This window comes from Lutra lutra, chromosome 10 (assembly GCF_902655055.1).
Source record: "Lutra lutra chromosome 10, mLutLut1.2, whole genome shotgun sequence".
Lineage (NCBI taxonomy): Eukaryota > Metazoa > Chordata > Mammalia > Carnivora > Mustelidae > Lutra > Lutra lutra.
The window spans coordinates 66782778-66807718 of NC_062287.1; the positions used below are offsets into that span (position 1 = coordinate 66782778).

At 45.6% G+C, this 24941-nt stretch overlaps 1 protein-coding gene across 1 annotated transcript in view; it reads right to left on the reverse strand.

The window, feature by feature from the left end:
- The window catches only part of GALNT18 (polypeptide N-acetylgalactosaminyltransferase 18), a 350227-nt gene that overhangs the window by 303665 nt on the left and 21621 nt on the right, over positions 1–24941 (reverse strand). The gene's annotated exons all lie outside the window — the stretch shown is intronic.

Sequence of the window (24941 nt, forward strand, 5' to 3'; positions counted from 1 at the left end):
CGACGCCTGGCCCATGCAGTGAGCCACCACCCTTATGGTAACTTGGGGACGTAAAAGGAAGAGGCCCCAAGGACACGTGTTTGGAGAATCAACTCCTGACTCTGGGATAGAAGAAGGAAAGCAAGGAGTCTGCAATGGTTTCCTCGGCATCTGGGAAACAGGGCTGTTTGGTGATGAAGGTAGCTCTTCACAATTAGTGTCACCCTCTGAGTCTGGGCCCCCCGGCTTCCAGAAGCCCCCCGAAGTTTCAGTCCTCTCAATGACTAGGTCGGATCAAAGCCAGAGGAAGTGTCGGGTGACTGCCAACACCCCTCCCTGGGCAGAGAAAATGTGCTGTGGAGAGTGGGGCGCTGTGGAATGTTTGCACCAACTGAGTCTCCAGGGGCCCTCTGCAATGGGCCTCGCTGGCTGTGGCAACCTCTTGTCAATTAGTCGTGTCCAGGCCAAACATAGTATCTTGACAAAGAGTGCTTCAGTTCAGTTCAAATAGACTTCCTCCGCAGAGCCCATAATACCTAATGAGATTATTTAATCTAGAAAGAAATCCAATGACCTGGGGGGAAAAAAAAAAAAACAACTGGTGTGTGATGAAGAGACCCTTTTCTTCACCTGCCCTTCCATAAGGTCCTCCTTCACCTGCAGACGGCACTCTGCCTGGGCCGCAGGCTATGAAGGTGTTTGCTCCTTCTGGGGTCCCTCTGCTCCCGGATGACACGGTGAGCCGTGTCTCCCATGATGGAGATGAAAACACACCGACGGGGAATTCCTCCGCCAACTTTACAAACAGATTTCCAGATCTGCCTCTGGAGATTCTGATTCAGCAGATCTGGGGGGGGGGCACCCAGGAATCTGTCCTTTTCCATGCAAGCCCGCCTGCAGAGCCATGTCTGGATATGACCAAGTGGCGGTGTAGACACTGCCAGCAGGCACTGTCTTGAAGAGATCAAGGCACAGACACTCCTTCCTGTGGGGTCTCTGGCCATGTGATATCGAAGCTCCATTTCCTCATCTTCTCTAGAAAAGGAGTCCACAGAGGGGCCTGCTTGCCCCTTGGGAGGCTCATAAGGTGATACAAGCCAAATAATAAAATAGCTAGCATTTACTGACTATTGACCAGATGAAATACTTTGCTTGCATAACACTGTCTTCATAAAAATCAGATGAGGGGGGCGCCTGGGTGGCTCAGTGGGTTAAGCCGCTGCCTTTGGCTCAGGTCATGATCTCAGGGTCCTGGGATCGAGTCCCGCATCGGGCTCTCTGCTCAGCAGGGAGCCTGCTTCCTCCTCTCTCTCTGCCTGCCTCTCTGCCTACTTGTGATTTCTCTCTGTCAGATAAATAAATAAAATCTTAAAAAAAAAAAAATCAGATGAGGGAGTTACTGTTGTTACTTCTGCTTTAAAGATGAGTACTCAGAGGGACGAAGAGGTTAGGTGGCTTGTCCAAAGTTGCCAAGTGTGGGATGTGAGCTTGGCGTGAGACAGGCCCAGACACCAGGATGTGAGGGCTGAGCCTCAGGGACGGGGCAAGGAGCCCTGAACGTTAAGCATGGTCAGCCCGTGCCCTTCTGCAGGAGGACAAGGAACAGATGGCCCTCGTGTGACCTCACCTCCCTGCCAGCGGTCAGGGGGGCGGAAGCTTGCCCCAGTTTCTGCTGATGGGAAAGAAGGAAAAAACACAGTGGCAATAACAACTCCAACTGGGGCACAGGTTGCCATTTTGAATGGCCGAGGCCAGTAGCCAAAAATACGGAGAAGAATTCTAAAACAACAAGCCTTTACATTTGTTCGTGTGACAAAGAAGAACAGATGTTACCATTTATCGAATCCCAACTCTATGCAAAACACTCCCAGATGGTCATTTCTTTGAGCCCTCACAGTGGCCCCAAGAAACAGAGCTTTTCATTAGCCCATGTTCTAGAGGTAATAAACCTGAGTCTGAGAGATACTAATTAGAGTGTCCCAGGACCAGCAAGCAAGGGACACTGGATATAATTTGGATAGTCCCAGCTCCAAAGCCCTGCCCTTCCTGTACTACGGCAGCCCCACACAGAACACTTTGTGTCTCTGACGGTGGGTGGCTTTGACCAGGCTGATGCCCTGAGCGGAGGATCATACCTCCCATTTGTGTCCTGGAAATTCCCTACACACAGCTTTAGATACGGAAGAATAAATCTCCCTATCCCATGGTGGGGTCATAGCATCCCAGAGCACCGACAGGACGGAGTTAAAGGGGTTTCGGCCTGATGCTAAAGCAGATGTGCCCACCAAACAGGCCAAGATGAAGACTTACAACTAAGCAAGCACTACTTAGAACCAAGAACTTGCTCAAAGATGATACTATTCAAACCATGCCAGACTGGGGTTTATTATCCCATTTTACAGATGCAGAACCTGAAGCTCAGTGAAGGGGGAGGGGAAGAGGGAGGGGGGATTCCATTTGACCCCACATTTCCTCAGCAACCTCACCTGCCTGAGAAGACATTGTCTGCTGGGTCAGCAAAAGGCTGATGGAGAACAAATCTCCAGTCTCCAAGGGGAAAACATGAGAGGTTGTGAGGACAGACAGATTTTCTCTCCACCAAGGGCTTTGTGTAACTGAAGGGAATGTCCTCTTTTATACTGTGTAACTTCATCACTGTCTCAATGAACCAGTTTGGAAGACACCCATGTATGAGTGTCAACAGCAGCTTCATGAAGCTGACCTTGACCCTTCCTGCTCCAGAAGGCTGGTGTGTTGCCCCCACTGTGTTTGAATCTCTGTCCTGGGGCTCTCTGTACACCATTTGGTGCTTATGACATTAAAGGTTGCTTTGTTCTATCAAGATTGTCATAGAATAAAAAGCTCTGGGAAACTAGGCTGGCTCCCCAAGTGTCCCAGGTGAAGATGGAATTCAAAGTCAACTCCTGAGCCTGAGCTTACCATGTGACATCAGAAAGGTCTTCCAATAGCAGATGAGAATCTAATAAGTCAGTTACTGTGGGTGTGGCTCCCCATGCCTCACAGGAGGGAAAGGAAGATGAACACGACGTATCACAGGACAAACTCTGTCAGCTCTAGCCACGGAGCCCACCTTTCCAATGGTTTCTATAATAGCAGCAGCTGGGAAAATGGTCTCCTGATAAGACAACTGCCAGCTAGGTCAGACCAAATCAAGCCAAACCAAACCAAACTGGATCCTCATTTTACAGAAGGGCCAGGGAAGGCAAATGGCTTCTGAAATCTGCAAATGAACCTCTGGCCCTTCTTGGATGATAAAGCTGTTCAAATCTGCTCCCTCTGAGAGAGCAGAGGGGGCCTGAAGTCTAGGCACACAGTGAGTGAGCCTTGCTTTTGGTCTGAACCTAATGACCTGATTTTGATAGACTGCCCTGAACTTCCATATAATCATGCATTGCCTTGAAAGGCCCAAAACACATGCTCCTCCCTCAATGCCTATCCACATGTCTAAAATCCTCCAGGAGGAAGCATCAGACCTGGCTTCTGGCTTGGCCCTTCACCCTCTTAAAGGAACACATAGCACCCTGGCCACCAGGAGGTCCTGTGAGCTTTATGTAGACCCAAATCTGCTTCACGTCATGAAAAGTCCACATGCCAGCACCCATCACCTCCTGAGACGGCTGAAAGGAAGCCAGACGCTCTGGGTACAAGCAGGAGCTGATATCAAAAGGGAATCTCTTCTGCAGGATGACCAGGAGAGCCCCACAACACAGATGGAACCAATTCCATATCTCTCCCAGCAAAGGAGTCATGTTAGAAAAGCAAGGACAAGCAGAAGCATTCGTATAAATTACTCTGAGTGTTCAGAAAGGCTCACTGCTCAACACTCCTGGGAGACTAAAGAATTGTTTGCTCCAGCCTAGCAGACCCAGAGCATGCAAATTAATAGCCATGATTTATCATGAGGGGTTTTTCACCAGCATTCATGGACCAGGTTTTTGTTTTTTTTTTTAGTATTTGGGTTCATCCATCTAGCATGTGCTCAGTCAAGCTCCTGCTCATAACATATCATAAATCCAACATTCAAGAGAGGTTTATTTAAGCCGGTCTGGTGTCCAGGGTCCAAGCTCATTACTATGAATAGAATTAATTCCTGGCAAGGCACTGGAGGGTAGAACCAATCCACGGAAACTATGAGGGACTGGATGGTCACCTCCAGCCTCTGCAGGTACAGTGGGGGAACCCCCCTCCCCTGACCAAGGGGCCTTTTTGCCACTCTGGAACCACTTGCCATCCCTTGATCAGCCTCTGCTTCTCAGCTGCCCCACCTTTGCTCAAGCTGTTCCTTCCTGCTGGCAAACACTCCCCACACCTTTGCCTTCCAGAATTCTAAACAATCTTTAAGGCCCAGTTCAAGGGCTTGCTCCACTAAAGCTTTTCCTAATCATCTGAAGCAAGACCTCCTCCCCGCATCCCCCGCGCTTACCTCTCCAACCTATACAGGGGCTAGTCGGCAGACCCTAGGCCCAGACCCTTCTCCTTCCAGAGCCTCCACTTACTCACTTGGATAAGATGACCTCAAAGTTCTGTTCAGGAAAAAAATGGACTCCAGTTCTCATGCCCTGGAATTCATGTCCTCTGTTATCTTCTCTGTGAGGTCATGAATTCCTCAAGGATGTAACTACTTCATCCGTCCTCATGTTCTCCTCAACAGCCAGCACAGTGCGTCTGGCAAGCAGCAGATGCTATGAAATGATGGAAGGGAGGAAAGTGGAGGTCAAGGCAGAGAAGAAGAGAAGGAAGGAAAGAAAGATGAGCTAAGCAAGGGGCTCCATTCATAAGCCATTAAGCACTCTAGGGAAAACAACTTGCTGCTACGGTCACCCCTTTGAGAAGAAAATGCGTATCAGGTTCAGATATTGAGAATAACATCTATATTTGAAAACTTAACAAGGTGACTGTCATGACAACGATAGGAGGGGGTGATTGGACCCTGCTTCATTGAAAAAGAGACTGTGGTTCAGAGAGGTGCAGCAACTAGCCTGGCATCACTCAGAAACACAGAGCTAGGCTTTCAGGCTCTTTTCTGGAACCACCCGGCTCTCTACTTGCCATTTTTTTCCAGAAGGCATGTATTAAAGCATGGGCAGGTGAGAGTACATGCTGCACCTCTCTGGCCAGCATGTGTCCCCTGCTGTGGCTGCGTCTGATCAGGTTCTGGGCACGGAATCTGGGAAGGGGCTTTGGTCAGGGCCACTATCGCTGCTGAACCATGCTGTACTTCCATGAGGAGCCTCACCCTGGCTTCATGACCCAAGTTTGGAATAATTAAGAGAAAAACCTAAATGACAGAGCGTAATGTCATTCCAATGAACTTCCCCGAAGAGATCAACCACAAAATGTGGCTTGAGAAGAGAGGACAGGGGGATTGCTGCAGAGGGCTGAGGGGGTGGGGGTGGTGTTCACATTTGCTGAAATGCTCTGTACTTCATACAGGCGCGTGCCCTATGGCATACCAGGCATTCTATATATGTGACCTTCATTAAGTCTCACAATGATCATAGGAGGAGAGATTATTATCCCATTTTACAGATTAAGAAATCGAGGCTCTAAGAGGTTAAACAGTTTGCCTAGTGTCACAAGCTGGAAGGAGGCCCACCCAACTCTGAAGCTCATACTAGGGTCTGGGCCTGTTCCCTTAGCTGGGTTAGTACATGAAACTAATGAGGTCAGGGCTCTGGGTGTGGGCTCTGGGTTAACTGAAAATGAGAATGTGTTCCATAAATTGAAACCTGAACTACCATTTAAAATTTTTTTTTCTTTTGTTCTTGCACAGAGCAAATTTCTCTCCTTTGGCCACGGCCCCAGTTGTCCCAAGTGTGAATGCACACTGTGAATTCCAGAGATGGCACAAGGTGGGGTGGCTGGCCAAGGGCAGGCCTTCGCTGTTCATTACAGGAAAAGCCCCTGGCCCCAAACCACCGGGGGCTAGGTATTAGAGTGTGCTTTCTATCAAGAGAGACCAAAACTCCCATCTCAGCCATTGTCTAACTGTCTCTGCTGCCCTTCAGAGTGTCAGACTGTCACCTGGATGCAAGACCACACATCCACAGCGCTGAGTGGCTGTGTGGCCCGAAATCGGTTTCCTCATCTCAGATGGAGATAATGACACTTACTTCACAGGTTGGTGGTGGGAATTTAATGAAATCACGTCCGTGCTGCACTCTGCAAGCGCCTGCCTGTATCCAGGGCTCAGTAATGTTGGCTGGCATTCTGATTATTACCCTTACCTTTCAACATCAAGCCCACCAGGCCCTTGTGAAGACCACCAAGCACTGAGCCACACATTGCCCTCGACCACAGAATGGAACCTGTCTCCAGCAGGGGCAGCCCTGCTTATCCAGCCCTGCTCCTGGGGTCTGCCCCTCCTGAACCCTCCCTGCCCCCTCTCTGGAAAGTGCCTAGAATACTGGGATTTGAGTGATTACTGAGCACAGAAAGGGAAGGCAGTCACATACTCCAAAATTGCAAAATTGCCCTGCCCCTTCCAGCTTCTGTTTCATTAGAGACAGCGTCACTAGCAAGGGGCCTGTGGCCACCCTCTCCCCTCTGATCTAGGGGACCTAAGCCAAGCCTACAGAATCCTGGGCTCCACACCCAGAAGCCAGCAGAGCTGGAGGGTTCAAAGACAGACCCTAGAAAGATGGAACCTTTTATCTTAGTGGAATGGGGAGGCAGTCGAGTTCTCACCTGGCCCCCTGAGGGAAGATTCTCAGTTTAGGAAGTGCTCCCATAGAAGCAAGAAGATAGGCCTGGGTGAGGTTGGCATGATCAAGGCTTCTAAGAAGCAAGAAACCAGCCTATATAATGAAAGGGAAGACTACGACAATTTGGGAGAAGGAGCAAGCCAGGCCTGACCCTCCAGATGTGATCTTCCCCATGGCCCTTCCCACGTTCCCTGAAGTGAAGGTGCTATATTCACAGCACCTTTTGCTTGTTTGTTTGAAGGAATGGTTGTCTTTCCAGCACTGACTTGGAGCAAAGAAGGCACCAGAGGTGCATCGTGGCCAGACCTGGAAGAAGACTCTGACAGTGGCCCCAGAATTTGCCAAAATGCTATGGAGACTGACAACGTCCCTGGGCTATAAAATCAGGGCCTGGGAAGGAGTGAGGTAAAATCCTAGCAACCATCAGGTTTGTACCCAGACCTAGGGTAGACTCTCCTTCAGGTCGCTGGCTAGGCAAAGACAGATATCCATAAGGCGGAACTGAAAAGAATAAAAAGGAAAAAAAAATCCAACTCAATAAGCTAAATCATCTCCCCGCTTTCTCCTTGTAACTGCTTCCTCAAATACCCTTTTCAAGTGGAGAACACTGGCCCAACGTTCGGCTCTCCTGTAGGTAGAAAGAACTTTAATTAAAAAGCAAATTGCAGCTTGAGTACACCTGGTAATGTGTGCAATGGCCTTGAGCCAATTAAGAAGAGGTTTCCCTTTTATCCTTTCCTTCGCCAGGATGGATTTATTGCTCGGCTTTTAAAGAAAGAAGAAAGAGAAAAGGCAACAAGGCACCTCAGGATGGGACCCCACCAGAGTCAGGGCTGCGCATGTGTCACGGGAGGCCTGGGCCTCCCACGTGCAGGACAAATGGGCACCGCAGTCTCCCTCCCAGCGGCCGCCTTCCTCCGGGACTCCTGCTCCGTGGCAAAGGCAGTGGTGGGGAGCAAGAAAGGAAAGCACAATCGCAACCAACATTTCCTTACCAGCGGGTTCCTAAAATCAGCCTTCTAGTGCTTTGTGTCTGCTTGGAGATTCAAAGGGTTCTGTCAACAGCTAAGAACTCGAGGCTTAGACCAACTGGCTCCCTGGAAATGCAAAAGAGATGGGTGCCTCTCTCTGCCCTAGGCCTCAGGAAGGAAGGGAGTGAGGCCAGCACTGCTGGGCAGCTGGCAAAGGGACTGGTCACTTCCGGGGCTGTACTCAGCCAGGAGGGCAGCTTGAGTTTCCCAGCCAGCAGCATCCCCGAGGACAAGCAAGGCGGCTGGGAACGGGCTAGGGAAAGACAATCCCAGCAGGGAGAGAAAATGTGAGTCTGGGCATTTGTTCGGCCACGTGGGAGTGAGACAGAGAAAGCATCCTGTCTTGTTGGCGTGGCAGGGGGCCACCTCTCAGGAGCCTGCAGGACCCCCTGGTCTGCCTGCAGCTGGAACTAGTAAGTGCTGAGTCGAGGGCGAGTTGCCGCCATCTCTCCAGGCCCAAACAGGGCTTAGAGGCAACAGACAGCAGGGTGCCTGGCAGGCTAGCTGGCTTGCTCACTCCAAACGAGGATTTCCAAACTTCAGTCCTGTACTGTGTGTCCAAATAAATTCCCACAGGAATCCCAGTGTCTACACAGATAGAGCCGAGCCGCTGCAGTGGACGTGGGAGTTGAGATGGGGGCGTCTCTGTCCCTGTCCCCTCCCCATCAGGACCGCAGCCCCTGGACCACTGCCAAGGTCCCTGATGGCACCGCAGAAAGTGTGAAAAAGGGCAGAGGCTTCGGGATGGACACCCAAAACTGCAACGTGGGAAGGGGCAGGAAAAGAGCAGGTGTGATGAACACTAATGGATGATCTGTCCCTTTCTGAACACACAATTAAGCCATTTCCTATGCGCTCTGAGGCCATGTCAATGGACGATTTCATAAATCAATGTGCTGAGCCCCAGAATGCTCAAGAACGAATTTCCCCATTGTCGCCCTGTTTCAGGGAGGAGAGAGTCCCAGGAGCCCCAGGACAGGGGGCTTGTGCGTGCGGCCCACAACCGAGCTGCAGCCCGTGAACAGCCCCTGGACACAGGCTTCATGAGAGCCAAGGACTCGGCATGGTGAGTTTCCCACAGTAATGAAAGCAAGCTCAGAATGAGCTTGAGTGATGGAAAGTTCCATATCACACAACTTTGCTCAAGAAAGCAAAAGGGAAATTCAGTGGACTAGAGCAAGGAGACGGGAGATGACCGAGAGAGAGTTGGGTCGGTAAGAGATATCTCTGGGAAACCGAGGCCTCCAGCCAACAATCAGATTAACGGGGCTTTACCACTAACTCACCTTGCGACCTCCGGCACGTCCTGTGCTTCCAGTCTGTTCCGAAGATGCAAGCCCCTTCATGGAAGCACCTGGGCAGTCCCGGGGCAAGTTTCATCTGCTCATTGATCCTAAAGCCTAACTGAGAAAGGCATCTTCCTATTCTTTCTCCACCCTGAGTCCTAACTCTGGGTTCTCCCTACCAAAGGCTTCCATAAAATGATCCCCAGGATGTGCCCTTCTAAACCTTCCCTCTTCATCGTGTCTCTGGGCCTTTGCCCCTGCTGTTCCCTCAACTTGGAAACCCTCCCTTCAGCCTTCTGCTACTTAACTCTTATTCACTTTTCAAGGTCAAATGCCCACAGTTCCATGGCCAGGCAGTGCTGTCCCTGGAGGTTACAGATTAACGAGACCTCCCCATACGAATGGTACACAAACTATTTGATCCCAGAAGGGGTTGCGCACTGCTCAAGTAGAACAGCAAACCCACCCAAACAGGTGCTTGTCAGGATGGCCCAGAATGGCCACCCAGCATGTTCCAGGGATGAGCAGCCCCACCTCTACATATCGTCACCCTGTATCGGGGCTGTCTCTCCTCCTGGCCTGGTGGGGACTGAACTTGCTCCTAGACTCAGCAGGGGGGAAGGAAGAGGGTGAGAGACTCTCTCCCTGCTGGGATCATCTCCAAGAGCAGGTCTATGGCCACAAGATCATGGATTGTTTTCACCCTACCCTGGCCCCTGGCAAGTGCACTGCAGCTTCTGTGAACTTTACCCTCCTTCAGCATGACGATAAGCTAGTGAAAGGACACTAAGGATTGTGTCCTCCTACAGGTGCCATCCAGAAGCCTGCTTTGCTGTCCTCCAAATCCCTTGCAAAGGGGGAGATAGTTTGTGTATTGACAAGGAAAATGTATGTGTCTGCGTGGGTTATGTCTATTTGCTGGTGTCCCGAGATGAGCAGGCTCGCTGAGCCCCAGCTGTGGCAGCCTAAAAGACCTCCTATGTCCTAAGCTGCTCAGAAATACAGGACAGAAGTCCCCCAAGGCCTGAGGAGTAGAGCAGACGGCGGGGGGGGAGCGGTGACAAGTGGCACAATCCACATTGCTATGGGGTGGGCTTGGCACAGGGCAGAGGGGGAGACCAGAGCAAGAGGCAGGACTCGAGCAAGCCTGGTTTTCTGGCTGTTACCTGGATTCACAGAATCGCTGAGTCCCACTGGCTCTGGCTGATGTGACAGATTCGTTTTTCATCCAGCTACAAATGGTCCCTGAACAGAGCCAGGTGCTGGTCATGTGTAATTCCTGCCTTCCAGGGATGCCCACCAGGATTTTCTGCTTTTCTCATCCACCTGGAATTAACTGCTCACCTCCCTGCTACTTTGGATCTGAGCACTGATTCAAGTGGAGAAAAGCAGCTGAGAGCCCTGCCGACCTCCCACCCACCCCTCCAGGCTGTCCCCTCCAGGCTGTCCCCTCCCTCATCCACCCCCAGCCCCATCACAAGCCAGGTCATCTGTTGCAATCACGCACAGCAGCGTGGCAGAAAGGCACAGCTACCTGGTAATGCGACAGGGGCTGCCAAAGGGTGCTTCCTAACACCTGGCTCCGTGGCCCCTCTTGGCCAGGCTTGCAGATGGAAGAGGAAAATCTTGATGCAGGGACCTAAAAAGAATGCACGTGTCTGTTTCATGCTCAGCAAGACAGAAGCATCCAGGCTGATTGGAGGCCTGTGCTCATTCCCAAAGAGGCTGCTACCCTCTCTGCTGGGAGCCTCTCTGCTTTGGGACTGACTTGATTGCCTCAGGTGAGCAATCATTCCATACGTATTTACTAAAAGTCCGCCAAGATCAGGCATCCCAGTACACGAGATGCCGAGAAGAGGACCACGTTCCGGCCCAACGACAGTGACAGTCTATGCGAGGAGAAAGGAAACAAATAAGCAGCTCTATCAAGTACTCCGCGGTGGTTATATGTGTACAAAGGAAAACAAAGCAAAGGCGGTGGGAAAGAGAAGCACGGTTGGCAAAGCCAGACTCTCTGTGCACATGAGAGCCAAGCAAAGGGCTGTATAAGGGGACAGGGAGCCATGCAAAGAGCCAGGCGATCTGGGCAGAGACACTGAGGCAGGAAAGTAGCTGGTGCGTCTGAGAAGCCTCACAGGCTGCAGGGGCTAGTGCAGAATGAGACAGGGAGTGGTGGGAATGGAGAGCAGAGCCAGAGGGCAGAGGGCCTTTGGCAGGGCGGGGTGGGGGGGTGTCACTGTTCCCAATCATCCGCTGTCGTCCTGTAAGAGAGTTACACATGTCCATCCATTCCCCATGACTTGCAGTGCTACCCAGCGGGGACAGTAGGTCCAGCCCCGCACTAAGTGACTATCTCACCGAAACTGGGCTGCTAGAACGTGAGCAAAAGTGATATGAGCCCCTTGGAGATTTCAGAGCCGTTGGGTTATTCAGCCATTGCTGCTCCCTCGGCCCGGATCCTGAACAGAAGAAGTCAGGTGAAGAAGGGCTGCCATCCCACGGGAACGAGAAATACACCTTTGGGGTTAAAAGCACCAGAGATATTAATACAGCATGAGCCCGCAGAAACCCACAAAAACAGCCTCGCAGGCCACATTAACGGAGGTGGAAGTAAGCCTCCATATAATGAATAACCATTCCTGGGCTTTAAGAAGTGTGCTCTGGTCTGACCATACTTTTGAAAGACCACCCTCACTGCTGAATGCAGAAGAAACCCCCTATCAGCCTTACCCCCTCACTCACAGCACTCCAGGCATACACACAGCCACACACACACTGCCCCCGAAGATGTGGGCACCATGGGCCTGTGGCAGGAAGAGTGTAAGCTACCCCTGAGCCATCTTGTCACCCATGCTATTTTATATCCCAACTGAAAGGCACTGGCCCCTCTCCAACTCCTGCCTGCATGCCTTGGGAAGGATGTTCATGTGCTGTTCTGCAGAAGCCATGCAGGCCAGCAGAGACCTGGTGCTTTCCAGCGCTCTGCTGAGAAATGGCATTCAGTTTTGTCATAATGTGAAGGGATTTTTCCAAATATCACAGATCCAAGCTTGAAATACTAGTCCCCTGCTTGGTTACCAGTCATGAAAGATAAAGCCAATTCTAGCCCTGTTCTTCCATTCTTTGAGGACAGTCTCTTGGGGTATCTCTCCTGGCACCTGGTCCTCTGGGATGCTCATTCTCTGAGTGTACATCTCATGTCCCTGTATAGATGATGACCTACTTGATGCCTCCTTATCCCCTGGAGTATCTCACACAGTGCATAGTATATAGTATGTGCTCATTTAGCATATTTTGAATGAATGAATAAATGCATAATCTCAGAATGCACAGGTGAAAATAAAATCTAGAGGGCAAACAGGTTGCTAGCTCTGTTTCTGGCTGAAAAGTGCATGAAAGCTGGGTTTAATCAATAAATGAAAAGGGCTGTAGCTACTAAATTCTTTCCACCTGGTACTAGCAAAGGACACATTTACATCTCATTCCCCAAAGATAGAACATCAAAAGACCAGAGGTCCTATGACATGACATTCATTCAAACGCAGACCTTCAGAAGGGTGCAGATCCAGACATTTCCAATGTCCTGACCACATATATGGCCAGGGAAAATGTTGAAACCTTCTGCTCCTTTAGTAGCAAAAAGCGTACTGGCAACTTCCACTCTATCAGTTAGCAGTGGTTGAATCTTCACAATGTGTCAGGCATTAGGTGGACCAGTAGGCAGAGATGAAGGCATTGCCCTGTCTGCAAAGAGCATATGATCTCCATGCCAACAGCAGATCCCAGTAAGTGAATTACAGTCTTGGGCAAGTCAATGGGTCTCCATAAAATGAAAGAACGTGGTCACACTCAGTAAAATAGAGATGAACCAAATTCTTGTGAGGGCCTAAGAATTCAGCAAGGAATGGCATGAACTGGCTGGCTAGAGATGGTCTAAGCTTTGGAAAGTGTGGCTGGGCAGATAGAAAGGAAGAGGACACACAGAGGGAAGCAGAAAGGGGAATTAAAGGGCGGGGGAGGCAGTCCCTGATTTCCAGGGACTTGGTTCCAAGTAGACCGATGCAATAAAGTTGAAGCAAACAGTCCTGCCAATAGTTGGGGACAGGAAGCTAAAAAGCGTAGACACTATAGTGTCCCAGAAAAGGCTTGGAAGTTACCTCCAGAAAAGGAAAAAAAAATACAAATTTAAGGGGACAGCTTGTATTTTACAGTCTTTGAGAGTAAATCAAAGTAAATAGGAACCTTGGAGACATCCGATTACCAAGGATGGGAAGCGGATGGTCAATGTCATGAAAGAGACCACTTCCTGTTCTCCAGGGCATTTCAACTAGCCACAATCTCACCAGAGAGGTGGGTAGAGCTCAGAGGAGCACGGCGGAACATGGAAGGACAGAAAGGCAAGCCCTCGGTAAAACACTCACAGAGCCCTTTGCTCCTTGAGATTCCTGCGGAGCCAGGAGTGCAAGCAAGCAAAACCAATGTGCCATAATGGAAATTATTGCTATTAGTCGGCAATCTCTATAAGCAGATACACACACAAAGCACATCTGTTGCAGGCCAGAGCATGGCGGCTGTCTCCAGAAAAAGTGCCTGTATGATTGTTTGAGTTGCAAACCGAACTAGCCACTCTTTTTCATGGAACGTTTTTTCTCCTCAAAAGAACACTGAGAAATAGACATGATTCTTCAAAGTTGGGGATCTAAAAGACTTTTCTCAAAAATAAAAGAAGTGAGCTAGTCAATTCAAGGAACGTAACGGAGTATTTCTCCCACTGATAAATTTCAAGCTCTTAAGCAAAAAATTACAATGTTGAAAAACCTGCATCTGTCACCATGGGCTTGATAGCGTCCCAATCCTTATGGGCTTCTGATGGTATAAACGGTAATATTAATGAAAGTAATTTTTGTTACTGTATAATAAAAGCTATCAACATTTAGAAGAGCTGCATAATTCAGTGAAGCTCTTTTCCAAAAGAACAGTATGGAGTGTTACAAAATCACGCTTGAGTAAAAAATATGAGCATGAAAGTACAAGACAAGTACAGTGGATTTTAATGTAACATAATACAAAGAGTTTATTGATATGATTTCAGATTCTACATTGCAACAAGCCTCTAAAAACCCACCACTTGTCCAGCTCTGGTGTCATATCAAAGAAGAATATCCACAATTATCTGAAATAGTACTAAAATACTCCTCCCCTTGCCATATACATATCCATGGGAAGAGTAATGTTTTTCATATACTTCAACCAAAACAACCTATAGCAACACACCAAATGCAGAAGCAGATTTGAGAATCTAGCTTTATTTTATCAAGCCAGACATTAAGGAGATTTGTGAAAATATCAATGTCCTTCTTCCTAAAAAAGTAGATTTTGTTTTGAAAACTTATAGTTTTTTTTCATTAAAAAATGTTATTTATATTGATGTCTAATTTGGTTTATCACTGTCATTTGTATATAAATTAATAAATTTAGTAATTTAAAAATTAAGTCATAATTATTTTGAAATGTTCTGGTTTAAATTTCTAATATAATAGGTACTGATCGGTGTAATCTACATGAATAAAAGCTCTTTAAGAGCCTCAATTTTTAAGAGCATAAAGGAGTCCTATACTCAAAACATTTAAGAACAACGGGTTTAAATTAATTCTAGACAATAGGATATTCTACTTGTTCAGGGGGCCCAGCACCCCTAAGACCTAAGTTCGGGGTTTGGAGGAGGCCAAATCTTCCTTACTGACAAGCAGAAGCCAACAGGGACATTTTTGCTTGGGTTGTAAATAGCCAGGGCAAAGTTGATTTAAAAAAAAATAATGTGTTGGGGCGCCTGGGTGGCTCAGTGGGTTAAAGCCTCTGCCTTCGGCTCAGGTCATGATCCCAGGGTCCTGGGATCGAGCCCCGCATCGGGCTCTGCTCAGCAGGGAGCCTGCTTCCCTTCCTCTCTCTCTGCCTGCCTCTCTGCCTACTGTGATCTCTGTCTGTCAAATAAATAAATAAACTCTTTAAAAAAAAATAGATTGTTTTTGTGTTTTAGATTGATATTTAGCAGATATACACTATACCAGTTATTAAAATACTGAAAACATTGAATATTAAAACCCTTACCATTTTGTAAAAAGCCTTGAATATTAAAACCCTTACCATTTTGTAAAAAGCCACTGTCCTCCACCACTTGAGAGATGCCTCACTACCACCTGCTATCCTGGTCCCTCCCCTGGTACTCCAATGCCCCCACAAACTCCAGCAACTAAACAGTTACTGTCTTGCCCAGGAGGAGGTCTCTAGAACTATAGTAGGATCTATTCTGAGCACACACTGCCAAATGCCACATCAGTTGTTCATATTTTTAACTATCAACCTTCATTGGCTGACTCCCTCAAGGATGAGAAAACTGGAGGGCAACTTGAGACTTGAATGGGACAATATTCCAGAGGGAAAGAACACTGACTGGAAACACCATGATACCCAAGTCATTATGTCATGTCGACTGACCCATCCACAAAGCAGGCTTTCCTCTGAAGAATGAGTTAGACACAGGCACTGATTTGGAGAGATGCAAGAGGGGACCGTGGATTCCCAGTTTTTGTGAGATGGGAATGAGGCAGTGGCCACATCGAAGCCCAGATCTAGGAAGGAGCTCCCTATAGCTCAATGCAGTCTTTGAACAGGACCCCCAGACCCAGCTTTGCCCAACCACCCACCATCAAGTGGGGGAAATACCCTTCCGTGGGAAAAGCTGAGATTGATGGTTAAAATCTAAAGCCCTCACAAACTCTGTTTCAGAAGTTATATCCCAGTGGAATAAGACCAGTCATCAACATCAAAGCCAACCTACAACAAGGAAAATTAACGTCCCCTGGCAGGTGCTCAAAGTGAAAGACAAGAGAAAAGTCTATGGCTGGTGAAAGCAAGGTGAAGCCCCATCCTCACCCCAGCTTCTCAGGCTTCCATTTCAAAGATGTAACAAGAGGACTTCTCATGATCCAAAAGATTAATATAAACCTCAAATGGAGATATCTGAGGTGGAAGAGAGGGAAAGAAGGCAATAAAAAGCCTTTCCTCTGATTGAGTGGCATCTTTTCACTAATTAGGCATGTCACAAATCTACATTTTCTTTTCTAACTTCCACACCTTTATACCTTAGGTCTTTCTGCTTTGAGGCTCCTAACCCTTTCCCCAAACTTTCACAGTTGAAATCCAACCCATCTTTCAGTAATCAGTTATCTCTCTCTCCACGAAAACGTGCCCAAACCTGTGCAAACTCTGCTCAGCTGGAGGTGAGTCCACTGCTAGAAAGTCCTCTGCTAACTTTCTATCACACATTCTCATTGGTCTCTTTCTTATGACACTTCTCACGAGCTACCTTGGGGATGGATTACCTCTGTCCATGTCTTCACCCCCCATATTGGCCTATGAACTTGTAGGCAGGGAATACTCCTTCCCCTTTGTATCCCCCTGGGCCCCTAGAATAGAATAGGTCATTTTCTGTTGACTAAACCAATGGATGCATGGATGGATAGATGGAAGCAAGGAGCAATGATGTAATGTTATACCTTGATTCCTGTCAGGTATATCAAATCTTACCTCTGCCTACTGGTTATAAATTCTCTCCCTAGATCAGGCAGATGCTGGGCTGAGCAATCGCCTTTCCCCCTTATCATTCACCCCCCTGACCAACCCATCTTCATCCCCCAAATCTGGGAGATAAAGACTTGGGGATGACATGAAGCAGGAGGAGATCTGTCTGGGTCAGCTCTGGGTTCTGGGGAAAACGCCAGTTCTGGTTTCTCTATCCCAAGAGGAAATCTGGGAACCTTCTATGCACACATGAAAGCAGGCTCCACTCTAGATCTCAAACCGCAGCTCCAGGGTTTATTAAGAGTGATTTGTGATTTGTACTTTGTCATTCTCCCTTTTGATAAGAACAGATGTTATTTGTTTCTAACTCCCAAACACCTGGAACTAGGAAAAATCCCAGGGCCCACTTCATTACCATAGTACAAGCAGTGCCCATAAGAACTCTTTGACTACCAGGGCTGTTTCTGCCCAGGCCTGAGGAAGCAGGATCAGTCACACCAGTGGGCACAGTGACTGTGGTCCAAACTGACACAGGACCCCAAGACTTTATCCTGTGGAGGAATGCATGCATGGAATCACCTTCCCAAGTGATAGAAAATGACATGACTCTGAAGTCTTGAATAAAGGGATGGGATTTTTGGACCTTGCTGTTTCACTGTGTGTCCCTCTTCTGAGGGTCCCCATTAGACTGGAGGGACAGAAGGTCTGCAGTCACTCTGCAACTTGAGTCTCTTGCCATGGACCCATGAGGAAGTGGGGGATGAGGTGTCAAAGCCAGCACTTTTTCCAGGAAAGAAGCACATGTATGAAACCAATAGATCCTTCCTGTGCCTCTGAATAAACAAGGTCTGGAGCTCTAAAGCAGAGCAAACAGTGCCCTTTGCCAAAGATAATGAATACCCAGCTCCCATGAGATCTTCACATTTGGCCACATCGCTAAAAACAATTCCCAAATACGCCCCCAAAGGAAAACACTATACCATGGCTCCCCTTTTCCTGCTCATCAGTGTGGGAAACTGTTTGCTCTGTACTCGCAGGAGCTTCAACTAAGAGAGGCTTTCAGTACTTTGTTGGTGGTGGGTTTTTTTTAAGACTCCAACAGCTGATTGTACAAGACTCACAGCTTTACTGAATTCTAATGACAGCCTGAGCCTAGCTGGGAAGAGTGACACAGTGTGTCCATCACTTCCAGCACAGTCCCTGAGCACCACACAAGCCAGGAGCTTCGAAGGCCTGATCCTGAGTCTGCTCACAAAAATTCCCTACAACCTACTCTCAGATGAACGGCCCAAACAGTCCATGGCAGGGTATAGGGAGGGGCATCTGCAAGATTCATGGAACTAGATGGCCAAGGACGGCAGACACCACATGGTCATGTGGAGCTCTCACTGTCTCCAGAACCACAGAACTTGATCTGGTGATTGGAGGAGAATAAGAGAATGTGCAAAGAATCCGGATCTCAGGTTACACAAACCTGGGTCCTGCTCCCGGCTCTGCCACTTGCTGACTTTGTGACTTAACCTAAGGTGAGACCCAAATATATGACAACCAGGAGAGCGTAGTCATGTGGCAGACTGCCAAGTGTTCATTAAAACTCATTTTCTTTTCCTCCTGGGCTACCAGCTAGACTACATCTCCCAGCTTCCCCTGCCGTAAGGGAGGACCACATGACAGAGTTCCTGCCAATAAAATATGGCAGAAATTATGGGCTCCAGTTCTAGTCCTGGCCCATGAAAGCCTTCTCTGAGGTTCTCCATGTTCTCTCTCCTACTATTTCTGCTGGCTCCATGCATAAAGTCCATAGCAGAAGACTGCAAGGCCCAAGACTATATCGTGGGGTGGAAGGAAGAATGTCAGCTCGCCAGCCACGTCTACACTGATCACTGAAACACACATTTTTTTTTTAAAGATTTTATTTATTTATTTGACAGAGAGATCACAAGCAGGCAGAGAGGCAGGCAGAGAGAGAGGAGGAAGCAGGCTCCCTGCCGAGCAGAGAGCCCGATGCGGGGCTCGATCCCAGGACTATGAGATCATGACCTGAGCCGAAGGCAGCGGCTTAACCCACTGAGCCACCCAGGCGCCCCTGAAACACACATTTTTAATGGGTAAAGCCACTGAGGTTTGGAAGCTGATACTGCAGTTATCTTTTCTTCCTCTAAATAAAAGAGGTACAAACCAAACAGAAGGACCCCGGCTATAAGGTTGCACCAGTATACCTGGTACATATGAGTGAAATGTCACTCTCTAATGTGCTTCTGAAACCTCCATTTCCTCATAGGTGAAACAGGGATGTTCCTTCTGCTGAACAAGGTTATTATGAGGATTGACTGAGATCATATATATAAAGCACCTCACACAGTATTTGGCTGATGGTTGACTGAAATGAATGAACTTCATTGAGTTCCTTCTCATCTGTGTTTCTCAGGTTCCTCATTTGTATCTGAAGATTATACCAAACACCCCCTTTCTATTTTATAGGCCAGTGGTGAGGGAGGTCTTGACAGCCTGAATTTTCTCTTCCACCCTTATATCTTCAACCACAGTCATTCCGTCCACAAGGAAAGCAGCCCTCTAAGGCATACTGCTGTCATTTTCAAACAACTTTATGGGAATACTCACTCTTGAGTGGATGTTGGGGGAGTGAGGGTCAGAGAAGGGTAAGTCAGTGACAGATAGACATCCTCTTTAGTGCTGGATAGAAACACAATGATCCCAGCCATGCTAATGGTCTCCCATATACTTTGAAGGGACCAAAATACACCAGTTACAAGGTTCGAGGCCCCAAGAACATATCTATAATTCCAAAAGCCATCACTTAGCTGTAATTAAATACTACAAGGACTTAAGGGTTCTGGTTTTGATATAACACAGTTGTCAAGTTTCAGACTCTGCTTTCAGATCACAGAGAGTCAATTCCTTTCCCACCAGGTAACTATGTAACCCTGGGTAAATTAATGCTATGTGCCTCAATTTTAATATCAGAAAAGGAGGATAACAAAAGGACCCATCTCAGACTGTTGCTATGAAGGTAAAGTGAGATAATTCATATATAGCACTTGGCATAGTACCTGGCACATAACAAATCCTCAGTAAACATTAGCTATTCATGTCTATTCAGCACAGATCAGAACAAACTTTCCGACCTGTTAAGGAGACTTCTATTCTCTAAGAGAGTCCCTAGAAACACTGTCAATCTGTCTCCAGCAGGTATTTTTCTATTTAATGACTCTAAAGAGACAGAAAAGCTTTAATCAATTCCCGGATGCAAAATGCTAAGAAATTATATGCACCGTAACGAAAAAAAAAATCAAAGATGTTTCCCACACATTGTTCAGCAGACAAAAACATATTGACATGCTGTTCCTGCAAGGAAATGGACTGAGTTTTCTAGATAATCCTGAGCCATTCGGTCTTCCCACTACTGTCCTCCACTTTCCCACACCAAACCAAGGGGCTCCCGCCCCAAAGTTCCTTTCATGGTTCCCTGGGGGAATCATGCTCCCTCACCTATGGGCACACAACACACACCCTGAGCCTGGTACAAGCTCAAAACAACATTAAATTCAGAAAAAGGATATATACAATTCCTTTTAGGAAACCAGAGACAGTGAAAACATGGGAACATACTTCACATAAAAGTTCTACCATTCCCAAAAGCATATCTGGGAGTCCTAACTCTTTGAATCTTTATTTTTTATCTGTAAGTCAAGTATAATTAACATACAGAGTTATACTAGTTTCAGATGTATAATATATTGATTCAACAAATCTATACATTACTCAGTGCTCATCATGATAAGTGTACTCTTAATTCCCTTCACCTATTTCCCCCATCCCCCCCATCTACCTCCCCTCTGGTAACCACAATTTTGTTCTCTGTATTTAAGAGTCTGTTTATCTTCTCTCTTTATTCATTTGTTTTGTTTCTTAAATTTCACATAGGAGTGAAATCATATAGTATTTTTCTCTGACTTATTTCACTTAGATTATACCCTCAAAATTCACCCAAGTTATTGCAAATGACAAGACTTCATTCTTTTTTATATCTGAGTAATATTCATATATATATATATACCCCTATATCCAACATCTTCTTTACCCATTCATCTAAGGATGGATACTTGGGCTACTTCTATATCTGGGCTACTGTAAATAATAGCAATAAACATAGGGGTGCACATATCTTTTCAAATTAATTTTTTCATTTTCTTTGGGCAAATGCTAAGTAATGGATCATATATAATTCTATTTTTAATTTTTTGAGGACCTTCCATACTATTTTCCAGAGTGGCTGCACCAGCTTGCATTCCCACCAACAGTGCACAAGGGTTCCTTTCTCTCCATATCTTCACCCACACTTGTTTATTATTATTATTATTATTATTATTATTATTATCATTTTAGCCATTCTGACAGGTATGAGGTGATAGCTCATTGTGTTTGGGATTTGCATTTCCCTGATGATGAGTGATACCGAGCATCTTTTCATGTGTCTGTTGGCCATCTGTATGTCTTTTTTGGAAAAATGTCTACTCATGTCTTCTACCCATTTTTAATTGGATTTGGTTTTTTGGTGTTGAGTTGTATAAGTTCTTCATATATTTTGGATATCACATATATATCAAATATATATCATTTGCACATATGTTTCTTCTCCCATTTGGTAGGTTACCTTTTTGTTTTGTTGATGGTTTCCTTTACTGCGCAAAAGTTTTTATCTTGGTGTACTCCTAATAGTTTATTTTTGCTTTTGTTTCCCTTGCCAAAGGAGACATATCTAGAAAAAAGTTTCTATGGCTGCTGTCAGAGAGATTACTGCCTATGTTTTCTTGTAGGACTTTTATGGTTTTAGGTCTCACATTTAGGTCTTTGCTCCATTTTGAGTTTATTTTTGTATACAGTATAAGAAAGTGGTACAGTTTCATTCTTTTGCATGTAATGTTCAGTTTTCCAAACACCATTTGTTGAAGAGACTTTTTCCCATTATGTATTTTTGCCTCCTTTGTTATAGATTACTATGTTTATGTTACTTAAAGCAATCTATGGATTTAGAGCAATCTTTATAAAACCTTTATAAAAATATCAGCATTTTTCACAGAACTAGAACAAATAATCCTAAAATTTGTATGGAACTACAAAAGGCCCCAAGTAGCAAAAGCAATCTTAAAAAAGAAGAACAAAACTAAAGTCATCACAATCCCAGATTTCAGGAATATACTACAAAACCATAGTAATCAAAACAGTATGGTACCAGCACACACACACAAACAAACAAACAAACAAACAAACAAAAAACAGGCACATAGATCAATGCAACAGAATAGAGAGCCCAGAGATAAACCCACAATTTTATGGGGGTCCCAATTCTGAAATGCCAAGGGTAGGACAGAAGCTGATTTCTAAGGGAATGTGGGACCCATCTTGGAAATAGTTTAATATAGCTCTAAAGTATAAAGAGAAGACACAGTACTCTGAACTAAACAAGTCATTTCCTTCTCAAGGCTTCTGGGTACCTTTCTTGTAAATAAAATGTCAGGAGTCAGATCAGAACAGGTATAACCGAACCTTTCTTTACAACCTATCCACTGCAGCCCCCTCTAGGCAAGACATACAATGTTCCTTTTCTGTAGTCCCAGCTGTTCCATGTTATATTATAACAAGCCCTTATGAGCCATTTAAGTTACCAGCCTGGCATTTGAGTCTGCACTCCTTGGACTAGAGGGTCTCAAGGGATCCTTCCAGCTTTGTCTGTCCATGAGTCTAAAATATCTATGACATGAAAGGTCCATCCCAAATCCCTTCCTCAGCTTTCCAAATTTCTGAAAGGCACCATAAAGCTTGACCTTCTCTCTTGGGAAACAGACAGATGCTAACAAAAGAATTGTAAGGTATACAAGAGATTTTGTTTTCTTTTCTCTACATACCACATCTCAAAACACCATTGAGAAATTTATGTATCTAAACCCATACCTGATTTTTTCCTACACTCTCCAGAGGCTACTATAAGTGATTTTACCATCTAAAAATTTCCAGGCTTACCCAATTGCACTCTCAGGTTCTATGGATACGATCATTGGAACATTGTTTCCCTGTGGTGCTTGTGGCTTTTCAAAGATCTGGTCCTCATGTTTGTACTATGGGAAGTGGTAGAATTTTAAATGAAGGATTTTCTTTTTATTGCTTCTCAGCTCCTCTCTGTTTTGCTAGGAGACAAACATAGTAAATATATCTTTTTGGAATTGAAAGTAGATGTTATTCTGCACAAGACTCTGTGTCTATATGTAATGAGAGGAGAAAGCACAGTGCTATAAAGTCCAGATGGCCACAGTACATTGGTATCTATAGTTCCCTTCCAGAGAGACCTCATTCCAGAAATGTCTTGAATGCAGAAAGGCTCTCTTCTATCCACCAAAGTTGGAAAACCACTAGCTTAAGTCAGTTCTTAAAATTAATAACCCCATGGAATTTTTAAATCGTTCTACTGATATATAATTCTCATACCATTCCACTGGCCTATTTAAAGGGTACAATTCAATGGTTTTTAGTGTATTCACAGAGCTCTGTGCATCCATCACTACAATCTAATCTTAGAACATTTTCATCACTCCTAAAGGAAGCCTCGTACCCATTAGCAATGACTTTTCATTCCCATCCTCACTCCCACACCCAACCCTAAGGAAACACTAACAAACTTTCTGTCTCTACAGATTTAACTATTCATATAAATCAATTGACACAATAAGTAGTCTTTTGCATCTGGCTTCTTTCACTGAGCACAACGTTTTCAAGGCTCATGCTATAGTAGGTATCAGTACTTCATTCCCTTTTATGCCTGAATAATATTCCATTACATATATACCATTTTGTCTATCCATCCATCAATTAATGACATTTGGGTTGTTTCCATTTCTTGCCCATTGTGAATAATACTTCTATAAACTTTCGTGTACAAGTTTCTGTGTGGACATGTTTTCAATTACCTTGGGTATATTCCTAGGACTGAAATTACTGGGCCACATGGTGACTCTATGTTTAAAATTTTGAGGAATTTCCCAAACTTTCCAAAGTGATTGCACCATTTTGCCACCAGCAATTTATGAGAATTCCAATTTCTCTTCATTTTTACTGAAACTCAGTATTATTTGTCTTTTTGATTCAACCCATTCTAGCTGGGCACCTGGGTGACTCAGTCAGTTGAGCATCTAACTCTTGTTTCAGCTCAGGTCATGATCTCAGGGTCATAGGACTGAGCCCCACATCGGGTTCTGTGCACGGAAGGAAGTCTGCTTGGTTTTCTTTCTCTCTCTCCCTCTCTCTTTGCCCCTCTTCCTGCTGTCTAGAATAAATAAATAAATCTTAAAAAGAAAAAAAGCCAATCCAGTGAGTGTAAAGTCCCATCTCGTTGTGCTTTTGATTTGCATTTCCTGAATATCTAATGATGTTGAACATCTTTTCATGTGCTTATTGAACATTTGTATATCTTTTTTAGAGAAATGTCTATTCAGACACTTTGCCTATTTTTTATTGGGTTATTTATCACTTTTATTAGTGGATTATAGTTTTTATATATTCTGATTATCAATCCCTTAATAGATACATAATTTCCAAGTGTTTTCTCCAATTCTGTGGTTTATCATTTCATTCACTTAAAAAAGTATCCATTGATCCATGAAAACTTTTAATTTTGGTGAAGCTCAATTTATCTATTTTTTTCTTTTGTTCTTTGTGCTTTTGAGGTCATATCTAAGGAGCCTTTGCCCAACCCAAGATCACAAATATTTATGACTGTATTGATCTAAAAACATTCTAATCTTAGCTTTTATAATCAGGCCTATGATCACTTTGAGCTAATTTTTGCATATGGAGTAAGGTAGGGCTATAGCTTCTAAGTTCCCTTTTGATTTCTTCTTTGACCCACTTTTTAGGAGCACATTTTTAAATTTCCGCGTACCTGTGAATTCCTGAAACTTCCTTCTCTTATTGATTCCTCATTTCATTCCATGTGGTCAGAGAATATACTTGTATGAGTTCGATCCTTATAAATTTATCAAGGTTTATTTCATGGCCTAGCACATGGTCCATTATGGAGAAGGTTCCACATGTGCTTAAGAGATATATGTATTCTCCAAGTTTCGTAGCAACATGGACGGGACTGGAAGAGATTATGCTGAGTGAAATAAGTCAAGCAGAGAGAGTCAATTATCATATGGTTTCACTTATTTGTGGAGCATAACAAATAGCATGGAGGACAAGGGGAGATGGAGAGGAGAAGGGAGTTGAGGGAAATTGGAAGGGGAGGTGAACCATGAGAGACTATGGACTCTGAAAAACGATCT